The sequence below is a fragment of the Thamnophis elegans genome, chromosome 7 (genome assembly GCF_009769535.1).
Source record: "Thamnophis elegans isolate rThaEle1 chromosome 7, rThaEle1.pri, whole genome shotgun sequence".
NCBI lineage: Eukaryota > Metazoa > Chordata > Lepidosauria > Squamata > Colubridae > Thamnophis > Thamnophis elegans.
The window spans coordinates 18,720,320-18,737,599 of NC_045547.1; the positions used below are offsets into that span (position 1 = coordinate 18,720,320).

Consider the following 17,280-nt stretch of genomic DNA (forward strand, 5'->3'; position numbering starts at 1 on the left):
TATCCCCTTCTCTTCCTAAATCTTGCCACACATAAACCTCTCCTATCTTATCCCCTTCTCTCCCTTAGTCTTGCCCCACAGAAACATCTCCTATCTTATCCCCTTCTCTCCCACAGTCTTGCCCTGCAAAAACCTCTCCTGTCTCATCCCCTTCTCTCCCTAAGTCTTGCCACATATAAACCTCTCCTATCTTATCCCCTTCTCTCCCTCAGTCTTGCCCCGTAAAAACGTCTCCTATCTTATCCCCTTCTCTCCCTCAGTCTTGCCACACATAAACCTCTCCTATCTTATCCCCTTCTCTCCCTCAGTCTTGCCCCACAGAAACATCTCCTATCTTATCACCTTCTCTCCCTAAGTCTTGCCACACATAAACCTCTCCTATCTTATCCCCTTCTCTCCCTCAGTCTTGCCCCACAGAAACATCTCCTGTCTCATCCCCTTCTCTCCCTCAGTCTTGGCCCACAGAAACCTCTCCTATCTTATCCCCTTCTCTCCCAGTCTTGCCACACATAAACCTCTCCTATCTGATCCCCTTCTCTCCCTCAGTCTTGCCCCGTAAAAACCTCTCCTATCTTATCCCCTTCTCTCCCTTAGTCTTGCCCCACAGAAACATCTCCTGTCTCATCCCCTTCTCTCCCTCAGTCTTGCCCCACAGAAACATCTCCTATCTTATCCCCTTCTCTCCCTCAGTCTTGCCCCACAGAAACATATCCTATCTTATCCCCTTCTCTCCCTAAGTTGCCACACATAAACCTCTCCTATCTTATCCCCTTCTCTCCCTCAGTTTTGCCCTGCAAAAACCTCTCCTATCTCATCCCCTTCTCTCCCTCAGGCTTGCCTCACAGAACCCTCTCCTATGTTATCCCCTTCTCTCCCTCAGGCTCCTCTCAGGCCGGATGAGTCACGGGCTGCCCACGCTCACACCCAAGTTTTCAGATTAGGAGGGGGGGTAGAATGTCTAATTCCTTAGCATCAGAGCATGTTACTAATAATATAAGAAATACTAATGATCTGATAGTCATTTTGAAAAATCCTTTCTAAGCGAGCACCTAGAAGGCAAGAGGAACATATGTGCCACATTTCAAGTTTGTAGGCTTTATGGTTCTGGAGATTTCATAATCCGGCATGAATGGTTTTTGCGTATGTATGTATGTATGTATGTATGTATGTATGTATATGTATATGTATATGTATATGTATATGTATATGTATATGTATATGTATATATATGTCAATAACGGGAAAATGGGAAGTTCTCAAGGTCTTTCTCACTGATGTTCTCCCATGACATGCTGCGTCCTTTGCACTGGCATGCAAAGCCAATTAAGCACGCAAGACAGGAAATCTCTTTAATATAATTTTATTCTGAAGAATAAGGGATATTCCTTTTCAAATCAAGTGTCCACTTTGTTTTAAGGCAGGGCTGTTTAAAGGTTTACAGTAAGAAATCATGATGTTATTGACAACTGCCATTTCATCAGCCAAAGGTAAATATTAGTAATCAGAAGACGGGCAAATTGTTGCTAAGGAAATATGATCTGATTGGTTGGGAGTGCCTTGTTTATTCTGTTACTGGCACAGTTAACTCTTGTCTCATTCTGTTCTGCGGGGGAGATTTCTACTGCCCTTCTGGGTTTCAGCTCCCACTAATTAAACTTCTCAATTGGTGTAATTTCTTTTTACTGATAAGGTGCTCTGGGAAAGGAATTTGGCCACTGAATTATCTGCTTTTTCCCCAGCAACCCGTGAAGGTCAATGTGGGATCATGCGTAACATTTCTGAAAACAAAGAAACGTGAAGTATAGTCTAACATTGACCTTCACTATTTAATTTTATATCCCCCTCCCTATTCCATCACTGATACACGTGATCGTTTATCATCTATCATTTAATTCTTTCTAATTGTCTACACAAAATAAACCTAGTTTCACAGCAGCAATGGCTGGGTGCTCACAAGCTAAGTTATCCCGAACAAATTATATTGCGGCTCCTGAAATGAACCAATAGAGGTTCTTCAACAGGAGATTGTGGGTTCAGATTCTTAGACATGAAAATAAGTTGGGGATCTTTGGAACAGTCACTGTCTTTCAGCCCAACAGGGTGATTGTTGTGAGTGAAATAGGAGGAGGAAGGTCTGTTGCTAAATATGTTTGCTATTTGTAAAAGATAGCTATAGCAATAGCATTTAGACATACACCCAGTGGTGGGATTCGGACAGTTCTCACCTATTCGGGAGAACCGGCTGTTAACTTTCCAAGCAGTTTGGAGAACCGGTTGTTGGAAGAAATCTTCTTTTGTTTTTTTCCCACTTTACAGGGCTAATTCTGTAAGGAAGGCAGGAAGGAAACATTCTGGTGTTGTTTTTAGCCTAATCTTTATTGCCCTGCTTACAGAAACTGCCTCTCTGGTTAACCTTTATTACATTTGATTTGATTTGATTTTGATTTGATTTTATTAAACTTGTATGCCACCCTATTCCCTGAGGGGACTCAGGGCGGCTAACAAACCAAATAGGGAAAGGGGGAGTACAAAAGACAAAGAAGACAAAACAATACAAAAACAAATTAAAAACTCATCAACAGCCACAACCATTCGAGTGGGTTTGGGAACTCATCAGCCCCAGGCCTGCTGGAACAGCCAGGTTTTAACGGCTTTGTAACAACTAAGGTGAAACGCCCATCGACTTGAATGATGTTGAATTGGCCATGCCCACACAGTCACACAATCACCGAGCCCTGTCTATGCAGCTGGTCATTAGGGCAGAGAACCGGTTGTAAAATTATTTGAATCCCACCACTGTATATACCGCTTCACAGTGCTTTACGGTTTTAAGCGGTTTTACAGAGTCAGCATATTGCCCCCAACAATAAGTCCTCAATTTGCCGACATCGGAAGGATGGAAGGCTGAGTCAACCTTGAGCCGGTGAGACTTGAAGTGCCGAATTGCAGCCAGCAGTCAGCAGAAGTAGCTTGCCGTGCTGCATTCTAACCACTGCACCACCACGGCTCAAAAATAATAAAGGAGAGATACAAACAAATCAGAGGTCAAGATAAGAAAACATCTAATATGGTTTTATGCATCACCTCTGAATACGCCTCTGCCGCTGAAGTATGACCTCCATAACCCTGCTATGGTCTTTTCTACGTTATTTAAATGCTTACATTTAAATGTTTTTCATTCATCTGTGAAATTAGCCATTGACCCACCATAACTTTCCAGGCCAGTTTTTCCATCCTTGTCTATAAATTTCAGGGATTGCGTTTTGAATATTCTGCATGCAAAGCACACAGTCCATCAGTGTTCCTAAAATATACAGAATATGGAACAAGTGTTTAGTAGTAATAGCCAAATCTGGCCCTAGGTTCTGCCTCAGTTTACCTTCCCAATAAGCAATCGAGTTGGAAGATCATTTGAAGGCAGTTTATTAGGGTACTCTGATAAAATGGGATTTCTTTATGAAAAAGGAGAGAGAGAACCTCGAGCCCCATGTTTCACTCCTTTTTATAGATAACACAACAAAGAAAATGCAAGAGGAAAGTGAATTGGACAGGATAAAAGTAACCTCCCCTTTGTATAGGAAATCAGTTAGATATAGTCAAACCCGAGGTGGATTCCTACCGGTTCGGCCAAGTAGGTAGTAACTTGGCCTGCCACGCCCCTGAACCGGTTCTATCTGCAGTGCCATCTTGTTTTTTAACTGCGCATGCACATGTAGCGCACATCAAGCATGCGTGCCTGAAGGACGTCCCTGAGTGAACCGGCAGTAGCAGAAGCCAGAACCCACCCCTGAATCAAACATGTTACACATTTGCATCCCATAATATCACACATCACACATCTTCATTAAAATGAGGTCTGCCATCAGAAGGCGCGTAAATTGTAAGGAAAAAGGTTGTTTGAGTTCACAAAAGAGATAAACCAGACCCCAGTCTGTACTAACAAACATTTTCTTATCTGGAGCTTGTCTCCAGATTAGGAATGTTGAAAGCCAATGAACCTGAACAGCTTTTTTAAAAGAGAGAAAATAAATCAAATTAAAATACAAACTAATTGTGTTAGTTAGTAAGTTAAAAATCCATGTCATCTACTCCTCAGTAAGTAGACATTTTCTTTGTTTGCTACGCTATTCTATGCTTTAAAGATATCCCGTTTTATATATGGGTCTGCTAGATAAGATGGAATTATTTTATTAAACCTTCTCTGATGTATCTACAAATCTGTCATCAGGATTGTTGATCTCATAATTTGAATGATATGACCCAGCCTAAAACTCCTGACCCAACCACTTAGTTCGATTCCTGGTAAAGGCATTAGATCTTTAGAAGGGACCTATTTTAATAGAACTCTCTGTGTTAAGAATATGGATATCACCATCTAGTGGTTGGAGTCTTGCTTTATTTATATATCACTTTCCAATTAAGCACATGCCACATTTTTAGAAGGATACATAAACTACCTGCCTGAAAGGTTTTAGAAATATTTTCTACTCACTTGAGTTTTAGTTACAGCAAAAGTATTTATCACTGATAACTGGAACGGGGTCATGACATGTGTCCATTCTTTGTGAAAGATTTTTTTTTCACTTCCCAGTGGAATCATCTGAGTTTTTTCAGGCAGTTTGTCCCCCAAAATTGTATTCATTTGAAGGACACAAATGCCTGGTACAATATCCTCTCCATCTTTTTCTCTCTGGTCAATTCACTTTTAGTTTTCATAAATCGATGCCTCAATTCAACATCAGCTCTCTGTACCACAAAGAATCTTCTCTGTTCATTATTGTCACGTTTGGTTGCAAGATTTTGTAACTATTGTATAAGGCTATCCTCAAAGAGAATAATTTATGTTGAAACAATAACTATATACTAACATCTCCAGCCAAATCTAAAAAAATAAATTAATGGAGTATTCTATTCAAGCCAATAACCCGGCATTGCCGTGGTATTTATTTATAGGGGGAAAATGTCCAGATCAAATGTAATTTCTAATGTTGGATTTTCCCCCTTACCAGAGGGAGCCCCCTTGTGGAGTACTGTGAAGCCATTACCATGGCAACTCCACTGCGATATACACTAGAAGCCATTTTACGGCAGTACATTAGAAACCATTTTAAAGCACAACAGGCTGTATCTTAACAGAACACACACCCTGAGGAGTGTTAGGGGTGTCTTATCCTCACAATATTTGTTTCCAGGGAGTAATTCATCTGTGTACCAAGTTTGGTTGAAATTGCTCAAGCTGTTCCAGAGTTATGCTGAAATGTAGCAGAAAATGAGACAAGACCAGCTCTTTGTCAGAGGAAAAGGTTTATTGCGCAAAGGTACAGTAGCGATTGGTCAAGCAAAAATTTGAACCCCAAAGGGCAGTTGTTTACAGTCTTTTATATTGATCATCACAAAGCACCTGGCCCTCCTGTGTCATGTAGGCCTCATACACAATCTCCCAAAACAGAGACAGGACATTCATTACTCATTTACCTCCCTACAGGGGGGTATTGGTACCAATATCCTGTTTTATTTGTTTTAGTTAGGTGAAGCAAACAGAACAACTAATTTTAAGGGTAATTATTTCTTTTTCCCATTCCACATGGTAAAGAAACTTTAATACCCAAATAATCTGTCTAGTTGTCAAATTCTCTTTTAGGAACATACACACACACAGCTGTTTATACATATATAGATAGCTCTGCAATTCTATAATCAATTGTAAAGAATGGATATGAGGACATGCATTTACTACATAAGACTAAAGAAATGAGAGTTTAAGACAGTTGTTTTCCACTACGGTAGTCATGTAGAGTAAGATATGTGGTGCATCATCTATTAATAGCTATGAACTCCCATCAGGACATCACCAAATTTAAGAGGAACCAAAAGGAAAAAATGTTTGTTATGTTTGCTTGAATGTTTCAATGCCGCTAAATGCTTCTTGGATTTATGAATGCTCTTAACATTCTTCAGAGCTAGTAATTGTTTCCTTAAACTGTTTAAAAATGGAAGAGGAGTAACCTTCACCTATTTACATTGTATTGCATTCATAAAACATGGAATAAATATTTGATGGTGTTAGAAAAGATTCTATAATGATTCAAAGTCAGAATAGAGCTACCAAAGAATTAATATCAGCATGCAAGGAACAAATAGTCATTTGATAAAATTAAAGCTAAAGCCATAAAACAAGTATTTATTTATTTACTGCCATTATTTCTATATAGAGGCCAGCCCACAGTTTGCCATCATCTTCTTCCTATGGCTGAGACAGAAAGTGACAAGGTCAACAAGTTGGCTTTGTGGCTAAGATGGGAATAGACCTTGCCGTCTCTAGTCTGATGCCTTAACCACTACCTTGTCAATCACAATAGTCCTCACCTTATGTCCACAATTGAGCCCAAAATTTATATTGCTAAGTGAGACAGTTGTTAAGTGAGTTTTGCCCATTTCTTGCCACAGTTGTTAAGTGTAAAGGTTATACTGCAACGTGCTCTACATGGGGCTGCCCTTGAAGAGCATCCGGCGACTTCAGCTAGTACAGAATGCGGCCGCGCGAGTGATTGTGGGTGCACCTTGGTTCGCCCACATAACACCTATCCTCCGCGAGCTGCGCTGGCTACCTGTTGATCTCCGGGTGCGCTTCAAGGTGCTACTTACCACCCATAAAGCCCTCCATGGTAGTGGATCTGGGTACTTGAGAGACCGCCTTCTGCCAATTACCTCCTTGCGACCTATTAGATCACATAGATTAGGCCTCCTCCGGTTCCATCCGCCAGTCAGTGTCGACTGGCGACTACGCGGAGGAGAGCCTTTTCAGTATTAGCTTCCGACCCTTGGAACGATCTCCCCGTTGGAGATTCGTACCCTCACCACCCTCCAGACCTTCCGCACAGCCCTCAAGATCTGGCTATCCCGTCAGGCCTGGGGTTAAAGATTATAATCCGTCCCCTCTCGAATGATGAATGTTGCTTCTATTTTTAATTACGTATTGTTTTATATGTCATTGTGGTACTCCCTCCCCTCTACATTGTAAGCCGCCCTGAGTCCCCTCAGGGAAAAGGGTGGCCTATAAATAAATTTATCTATCTATCTATCTATCTATTATCTATCTATCTATCTATCTATCTATCTATCTATCTATCTATCTATCTATCTATCTATCTATCTATACAAAGGTTACGTACAGGCATGAGCAGCAAACTGCCGTGCCCTTAGTAACCGATTACCTCAACTATCTATGAGCTCACCTAATTAGTAGAACGAGGCAATACCAGGAACTATTGGGTTATGTGAGATTCTACCCTGGCTGGATGGTCTTAGAGATTGATAAGGAGAATAAGCCAATACGATGCAGTTGCTACCTATGCTCTTGCTTTGCTTGTTGAAACTGTATAAAAGCAAATAAATTCTGGCAGAGGCAGACAGGACATTTTGGACACCTGCTATGATGGATTTCTGAGTCCTACAGTTAAGTAAATCACTGCAGTTGTTAAATTGGTTAACATGATTGTTAAGTGAATCCAGCTTCTCCGTTGACTTTGCTAATCAAAAAGGATACATAACCCCAGAGCACTGCAACCGTCATAAAGATATCCAGTTGCCAACCTCCTAAATGTTGATCATATGATCATGGGGATGCTGCAACGGTTGTAAATGTGAAAAACAGCCATAAAGTTCATTTCTTCAGTTCCTCTGTAACTTTCAACGGTCACTGAATGAACCGTTGTAAGTCAAGGATCATCTGTATACTCATCTAAGAAACCTGAATGGATTCTCCCTTGGAAGAAAAGACAGGACCCTTATTTTCCAGTAATCAGATTTCTCCTAGCTTGAGTGAGGGGAGCAGCTAACTTTAGTTTGCCAGTTGGCCCATTTATCCTGGACATCATGGAAAACTGGGAATTTGAAGAACTATGTGAAATTTAAAAAATATACATAAATCAGTAAAATCAAGCCTAATACAGTCTTGAATCCAGAGAAGTAGATAGCTATAGCAGACTCAAAGAAGAAGGGGGACGAGACATGGAGGGGCAGAAGCAGAGGAAATAAAAGCCGACAAAAACTCCTTGGTCCCGCAATGTTGTAGGGAAAATTGTGAAAAGGGGAGGTGTCCCAACAAAAGGGAAAAGAAAACTGACAAAAGTGTCTTGGAAGCTATTAGTGTAATAGCTTATTTGTGACATTGAGCCTAAGGTATTTAGCTAATAGAAACATTTTCCAAAACAAGTGCTTGATCTCACTCCTGGACTAATTCCTCCAGGTGCTTTATTCCACACGTGTCAAATTCAATTTCATTGAGAGCCACGGCGAGGATGTATTTGACCTTGGGGGGCTGGGGTGGTCATGGCCAGGGTGGGTGTGGCCAGCTTGACATCATTTGTGCCAGGACGCCTGTGGAGAGACCCAAGTTCTCTGCCAGCAAAAGTGGGCTCACAATCTCCATTTTCGGCTGGGTTGGCCTGCAGGAGGATCCTTTGCCAGTGAAAGTGGAGCTTGTGAGGGCCATGTGTGGCCCTCCCAAGCTCCGTTTTTGGTTGGGCTGACCACCTGCAACCCTCTGCCAGTGAAAACACAGCTCAGGAGGGCCCCACGTGACACTGTGGAGCTCTGTTTTTGCTGGCAGAGGCACCACGAGCTGGTCCTTTGCTGTTTCTAGGGCAGCCCCATGGGCCAGATCTAAGCACCCCATGGGCTCCGGCCCATAGGCTTTGAGTTTGACAGCCCTGATTTATTCCTTCTTTGTTGACCAAGTGAAATTTTGCTCCGGATTTCATGGCTCGTCCCATGTCTTCAATGTCTAATTCATATAGAAGGCCTTTGACTTGATATTTCCTAGCACTCTGATGTGATGAAGATAGGAACATTGTAATCAGCTGTTTATCATGAACCGATCACTTTCTGGTAACTATAGATTTGCTGGCATCACCAAATATAACATGGAGACCAGACCCATTATGATGGCCCATCTTTAGATACCGGATACTTGGTTTGGAATCCTCCTCTCTGTGTAAGCTTTTCACATCATTAATAAGTCATTCTGAGCATAAAGTTTAAAATAAATTCTCTTGCTGAATTACAGTGTCCAGTTACATTAAGCATTACCTTGTATGAACTGGAATACTGCTTAATAAACAGGGATATTCTACTCTCAAATGACAGTACAAAAAACACATTAGTAGAATCAATATTCCATTAGCAATAAAGATTCCATCTATAATACATCATATGATAAATTATTTCCCATCAGTGCTCCTTCGCAGTTCATATTATTGGATAGATCATCCCTTTGTACAAATTGTTTCTTTTAGGGTGAAGAGGAGAGGCAGAATCATCTGATCCTCATTTTCCATCACTATCCTTCTATTGTTACAAAAGGGCTAAGGTTGGATTAACAAAAGGTCACCCTATTTGGTATTGTTCATGGTAATTACCCACAGTACTATTTCCAGTGGTTTTATGTGGCTCAGTGGGAACAAAGAGATGGAGTCCAGATCACTTTTGATAAAGGGATATATTTATTCAACTGAACAAAAGTGAGTCCTTTGTATTTTGTATTTGTATTTGTATTTGTTATTATATTTATATGCCGCCCTTTTCCCCCCGAAGGGGACTCAGAGAGGCTCACAATTCAAATCAGGGAAGGGGGGTACAGACAAAAAATAAAAGACGAAACATAACAATACATAATTTAAAAACACACAACAGTCATACCATTCGAGACGGGGGCAACAGCTCTTTAGCCCCAGGCCTGTCGGAACAGCCAGGTTTTAACGGCTTTGTGGAAGGCCTGGAGGGTGGTGAGGGTTCGAATCTCCACGGGGAGTTCGTTGCAGAGGGTCGGAGCAGCCACAGAGAAGGCTCTCCTCCGGGTAGTCGCCAGTCAGCACTGGCCGGCGGATGGAATTCGGAGGAGGCCTAGTCTGTGGGATCTAATCGGTCTAGTGGAGGTGATTGGCAGCAGGTTGGAAGAACTCCAAATGCAATTGGAAGCAAGTATATATAGATGTCTTACTTTTGTTTGGTTACATAAGAGGAAATCAGCACACAGTAGATAAGGTATAAATTTATAAAAAAATACTCATGTATGCCTTCTGTGGTTTCAATCATGTGTTTAACTCACATCTTGATGGCACTCATGTTGGGGGCACCTGTGGTGGCCCAGTTCTAAGGCAAGACTTCCCTCAGACCATCCTCCCTCTCATTATAATCTCCTTCCTTCCTTCCTTCCTTCCTTCCTTCCTTCCTTCCTTCCTTCCTTCCTTCCTTTTCTTCGTTTTCCTTCCCTCTTTATTCTCCATTCCTCTTCTTTTCCTTCTTTTCCCTTTCTTGCTCTCTTTCCATCTTTCCTTCTTTTTCTTTGTCTTTCCTTTCTCTTTAGCCTTTCCTGTCCCTTCTTGCATGCTCAAATGCAAAAGGAGAAACATTTCTCCTTTTGTTTTGCTTTTAAGTTTGTTTTGATAGTCCTCTGTCAGCAAAAACAGAGCTGGGGGGCACGTGCAGCCCTCCAATGCCCTATTTTGGCCACAACCTGCCCCCCCCCAAAAAAGCTCCATTTTCGCTGGCAGAGACATTGCAGGCCAGTCCTTTGCTGTTTCCAGGCTGGCCTCGCAGGTGAGATCTAAGCACCCCTAGGGCTGGATCCGGCTTACGGTCCTTGAGTTTCACACCCCTGTTGTAAAGCTTAGACAACAATACAAAACAGAACCAGGAAACCATGAAGATTAAAACCAAGAATATTTACACATGGCGAGAGAGAACTCTCTGACAGGGCCTCTCTTATAAAACAGCTTCTTAAAGTGGTAACAGTTGAATAATCCTGCTGACTCATTCTTATTGCGTCATCATTTCAGTATTACAGCCTTACAGCAGCTGTTCAGCTATTACATCATTATCTTAACAGTAATAAACTAGCACTTCCATTCTAAAGGCATTCCTTTTCAATGGTTCACCAATAATGGGGATATATGGATTCCTTAAGACCTTTTACAATCTCATTCTGATATCTTTTACTGTCTGCAATTATTTCATGCTGGTATTTTTGCTTATAGCTAATGGGCACTTAGTTTTCCAAGCAGAGATATATATTTCCATTTATATGGAAGAGGGTGGATGTCGGGGAAGCCTGGTCTACTGTGGTCGTGAAGAGTTGGACTGAACAAGAATTCATTTTTATGGAATAAAGACTCCCAATTGAACAGAGACGTCTGTGCTTTTGGTAATGTGTGATCCTACATATGGGAGATGAGAACCAGTCAAATGCAACTTTCTAAAACAGAGCTGTCAAACTCGCAGCCTGCAAGCCAGATATGCCACGCACTGACCACGCCCACGTCTGATTTAGCGAAGCTGGGGAAAGTCGCAATATGTCACTTGACACAGACATAATGCCATGAGTTTGACACCCCTGTTTTAAAACATGAAAAAAGGTTGCAGGAATTGGGTATAGCTAGTCTAGTGAAAAGAAGGATTAGGGTGGCATCAGAGGTGGGTTCCTACCAGTTCGCACCTATTCGGTAGAACCGGTTCGTCAAATCTACCGAACCAGTTAGAAGAGGTTCCACCAGTGGACCCGGAAAGCAGGCCACACCTACAGAAGAGGTTCCAAAATTTTTTGAAACCCACCGCTGACACACACACACACAACACACACACACACACACAACTCACACAGAGAGAGAAAGAGAAAGAAAGAAAGAATAAAAAAAAGAAAAAAGAAAGAAAAAGTGAGAGAGAGATGAAAGAAAAAGGAAAAAGTGACAGAGAGACAAAAGGGAGAGAGAGAGAGAGAGAGAACACATGGCCGGCAAGCCACTCCACCAGGTCACATGGCCGGCAAGCCACTCCCACAAAGGAGGCCACACCCACAGAGTAGGTCGAAAATGTTTTGAAACCCACCACTGGTGGCATGATTGAAATGTTCCAATATTTGAGGGGCTGCCTCAATGAAGAAGGGTCAACCTATTTCCAAGCATCAGAAGGCAAGACATGAAACAATGGATGGAAACTAAGCAAGGAGAGAAGCAACTTAGAACTAAGGAGAAAATTTCCCGACAGAGAGAACAATCAGCCCGTGGAGCGGCTTGCCTTCAGAAGTTGTGTTTGCTTCATCACCGAAGGTTTTTAAGAAGAGATTGGACAGACATTTGCCTGAAATGGGTTCAGGGTCTCCTGCTTGAGCGGGGAGGTGGTGTTGGTCTAGAACAGGGTGTCAAACTCATGTCGTCATGGTTGCGTCATGTGATATATTGGGACTCCCCCCTTCACTAAACCAGACATGGGCGTGGCAGTGTGTGACGCATCTGGCCTGTGGGCCGGTAGTTTGACAGTCCTGGGTCTAGAAGGTCCTTTCTAAACTCTGATGTTCTGATGTTTTTTTACTCTAGTTTGTCTACAAGCTGAGGATGTTTTAGGCTTTCTACCATTGGACTATGTTTACAACAAGGAAAGGAAGTTCTAACACTTCCTGTCAGTAACTGGTGCTGAATACATAAATGAGTGTATCATGTAGCAACACCTTTTCCCTTTCCTGTAGAAAATGCATGTACAGGAAGGGTAAATGCCCGTATGTGTTTTTGCTATAGATAAGAGATTCTGCTAGAAGTTTGGCATAATTTGAGATAAGAAAACATTTAAACAGGATACAAAAAAAAATGCTAAGAGAAACAGGATATGCAAACCAAATGTTCATGCTGATAGAACAAAGAGTATTGAGATAAGGGATGCATTCTGATTGGCTAAATTTTGATTAAAAGACATAAAAGGACGTGGAAAACCATTTCTTGGAGCAGTCGCCAACTCAAAGCAACTTCGGGTGAATAAATATATTTAGGCTCTTCATCGATTGTCTGGTGATTTCTATTAGATTCCCAGCTTTGGAAAGAACAGAGAAAAGAATGGAATCTCATCCTTCTGACACAGTATGAAGCCTATAGGATCTTTTAAAAAACTGATTTCTTTTATGAGAACTTTTCTCTTTTATAATTATTCAGTCAACAGTGTCTGGGTATTGAACGAATGATGTCATCCATTCTAAACCATGCATATTGTGGGACTCTCTTGATCATACTGAAAGCCCTCCCGAGCTCCGTTTTCACTGGCAGAGGGTTGCAGGAGGTTGTCGCAGCTGAAAATGGGGCTTGGGAGCCTCTTCCCCCCCCCCAATTTTTTTTGAATAAAACAACAAACAAATCATCCTCCTTACAAATTGTAAAAAGTATGTCAATTGGTTAAAAAGAGTTTTAGTGCACCTCTTCCACAGTCATCACCTCTGATTCATATCAAATTATCTATTTTACATCACATACAACACACACACACACACACACACATATATATATATATATATATATATATAGATATATATATATATATATATATATATATATATATATATATATATATATATATATAAGATTTTTACAACCCCTGGTAAGCCCAATTATGGGAGGAAGCTAACTGCTTCCATCATCTGTCAATCGGCTCGTCACAAGAGTCCAGCCCAGGTTCAAATCCCAGTAAAGGTATGGCTAGCTGATGAGAGCTAAATAGCTTGAAATAGATCTATACTAGTCTCCCTTTATTTATTTATCAGCACAAATAAAAAAAAAACACAAATATATATGTATGTATGTATGTATGTATGTATGTATGTATATATAATATATATATATATCTATATATATATATATACTATATATATATATATCTATATATTATATATATTATATACTTAAAGTCACAACCCCTGGTATGCCCAAGTATGGGAGGAAGGTCACACGTCCACTCTCTGTCATTAGGCTCGTCACATGAGACCATCCAGACAGAAACCCAATTTTTTTTTTTTTTACTGTTGCCTTTTTTGTTACATTTGTTATATTTATGCTGATAAATAAATAAAGGAGACTAGTATAGATCTATTTCAAGCTATTTAGCTCTCATCAGCTAGCCATCGATTCCCAAACTGGGTATGGCTAGCTGATGAGAGCTAAATAGCTTGGAATAGATCTATACTAGTCTCCCTTTATTTATTATTCAGCATAAATATAACATATATATATATATATATAGTATATATATATATATATATATATATATATATATATATATATATATATATATATATTTCTGAGGTTTTCGCAGGTGTTAGTATGTAGGTTTCTAGTTATTCAGGTTTTCTCCCGCGTAAAATTGGAGATGTCTTGGCAACGTTGTGACTTTATATATATATATATATATATATATATATATATTATCATCATACCTCATCCTTCATATGACTAGAGTTGTTTTAACGTCCCTTTATAACAAACATTCTAAAATTTAAAACAAAACAACATAGTGGCATTCCCTTATCTATTTTCAATATCATCTAACCACATTATACCTTTATAACACATTCAAAATAAAAAAATATTATATTTAATAACAAAATGTTTTAAACTTCTTTTTTAATCATTGTTTACAATTTATATTTAATTTCCCTTTTATCCTGTCAATACAAATTATTACATTGTTATCATTATCAGTCATTTATTTAACGATATTTTGACTAAGTTTAACTTACTTTTTTCCCTTTTTTTCACCATTTAAAATATTTACCAAATTTCCTCTTATCAAACCAATACATACCTACCTACCTACCTACCTACATACATACATACATACATACATACACATTGTTATCCTTTATCTAACGTTATCCATTAACATTACATTTTTAACATAATGCTCTAATTTTGACAAAATTTTTAAACCTCTTTTCTTAATCATTGTATACAATTTATATCCAATTTTCACTTTTATCATATCAATACAAATTATTACATTATTATTATTATTATTATTATTAGTCATTTATTTAGCAATAGTTTGACTATATTTAACTTACATTTTTCCCCTTTCCCCCCTTTTAAAAATTTATACCAAATTTCTTCTTGTCAAACCAATATATATGTGTACATTGTTATTATCAATTATTTACCTAACTTTATCATTATCACTACATTTTTAACATAGAGCTCTAATTTTAACTAAATTTCTAGTGTTTTATTATTAATTTTCATATCTCAGCGTGTGTCTTTCCAGTAATAATGTAGTCCTATTTCTTTTGCCATTTGTGGAATTGGTCTTCTGGTATTTCCTTAATCAAATTTGTTTGGACTTCTCTTCGCAACTTGTTGCTTATTACATATCTTGTAAAATCTCGAAACCCTCCATCAGCTTCCTTAATCAGTTTATCTTTGGTTTGTTTTGGTCAAAATTTCTCTCCTTAAATCTATCCCTTCTTCTCTTTTTCCTTCTTCTATATCTTGAAATCTGTAGTAAAACACTTTCCATCTATCTTCTCTTTCCTGAGTCCACTCTTTCCATCTCCAATCACACTCAGTTCACCGTCAATATCCACGGTTATCTTACTTCTTTGTTCATTTCCCCCCTGGGTTTTTAGGACTCCAGCCTCCACTTTTTCCTTTTGCTCAATTTCTTCTATTTGCTGTTTATCTTCCATTTTTCCATCAGGTTTTGCCACATTAAAGTTTATATTTGAAATATTTTCCCATCTCTTCTCAATTATCTCTATTGTTTCTAATAGTCTTTGAATTCCAGACATAATCTGTTGCAATGTTATGGTTTCTTTTTGAATTCGTGCCATTCTTCCAATTAATAAACACAGCCACTCTGGTTTAAAAGCAAATCTTTGTTATCACTTCTTTCCAGCTAGCAACAAACATCCAAAGGGCACCTGCGTAAACAATCCACGCCCTTCTTTATAAACAAGCTGAAACCTTTGAAGTGCAAGGTCAAAATGATCAAAGGGAAAAAAGAAAAAGCAATGTTTCCAGGTCTCAACTTCCAACCTCCAAGTGGCAATGTAACTTCTCTTCCCTCTCAGGTTACTACCTTTATATACCTTTTAAATCTTCTTTATGTTTCAGGCTTAAAAGAAGTAAAGTTCTTAAAAGAAACCAAATAAAAAGAAAAAATCCATCCCAACCAATATTGTAGAAATAAAGGGGAAAAAATTAATCCATGGATAAAAAAAGAAATAGAAGGAGAAAATCCAAGACTTTCACTTTAAAAAGTAAAAAAATATTCACAAAACTTCCATCGATAGAAAAAAAATAAAAAAGATAACACACTGTCCAATTATGCAAATTCCGCCACTTATTTCCTTTTCTTTACCAATTTGATTTAACTTCAATCTTTTTTGGGCAGTCTTTTATAAAAATAAAATTTCCCCACTAAATGGACACACTTTCTCTTTCTGCTTTCCTCCCGTTGTGGAGCTGTCCCAACTTCAACAGCTTGAGGCTGTGCTTTTCGTTGCTGGCAAGAAGAGATTCTCCTTGATCAATCAGGGACTTTGCAATGTCAGCAAGACGTACTCTTCCCTGTCACCGTCTCTTCGGGATGGTTTAGGTCCAGATGGACCATCCAGCAGCAAAAGTATCGACTGCGATCTCGGAGCTCTGAGATCGCACATCGTGTCGTCGCAATGTCAGCTCCCGTCTCTCGGGAGCCTGTTTTCACTGGCAGAGCACTCGGGCCACCACAGGCGACCCCAACATGTAACATTGAGCTTGTCATACCCACCCCGGCTTCCTGAGGTCAAACACAACCCTGATGCAGCTCTCAATGAAATCGAGTTTGACACCCTTGCCTTATCTGAATCTAGTTGCTGTGTGTGCTTCAAAGTTTGGAGGTTGAATTCCAAGATTCTAGGTGGATCATAACAATGAAGCCAATGATTAGGACTCACTTCTTCTCTGTGGACCTTGATGGCAGTAAAAGGCTTCAAGTTGCTAGTGTAATTTAAGCAGAAGCAACATACAAGATTAACTTGCTCTTGTTAGCAACATAGGACAAGGCAAGGGACCACTTGAGACAGAATGATGAAGTTGTGGCCCTATGGATTTTTGTTGTTAGTTCTTATATGCAGTTGATATGGCCATTCAGTGCAATAATACAGACTACTTCTGCTGCCTGCCGCCTGCCTGCAATTTGGCAGTTCAAATCTCACCAGGCTCAAGGTTGACTCAGCATTCCATCCTTCCGAGGTGGGTAAAATGAGGAGCCAGATTGTTGGGGGAAATCTGCAAACTGCTTAGAGAAGGCTGTAAAGCACTGTAAAGCGGTATATAAATCTAACTACTATTGCTATTATTGCTGACCTGCCCAAATTTAGAGAAATTTGGTTAATGAAATTGTTGCTAATATTCAGTATATATATATATATATATATATTTGCTCTGGTCTTAATAGCTCCCACAGTTTATGAATACATTATCTAATTTC

General features: G+C 39.6%; 1 protein-coding gene across 1 annotated transcript in view; it reads left to right on the forward strand.

Annotated features, from left to right (window-relative positions):
- Positions 1-17,280, forward strand: part of BICD1 (BICD cargo adaptor 1) — a 117,515-nt gene that overhangs the window by 18,366 nt on the left and 81,869 nt on the right.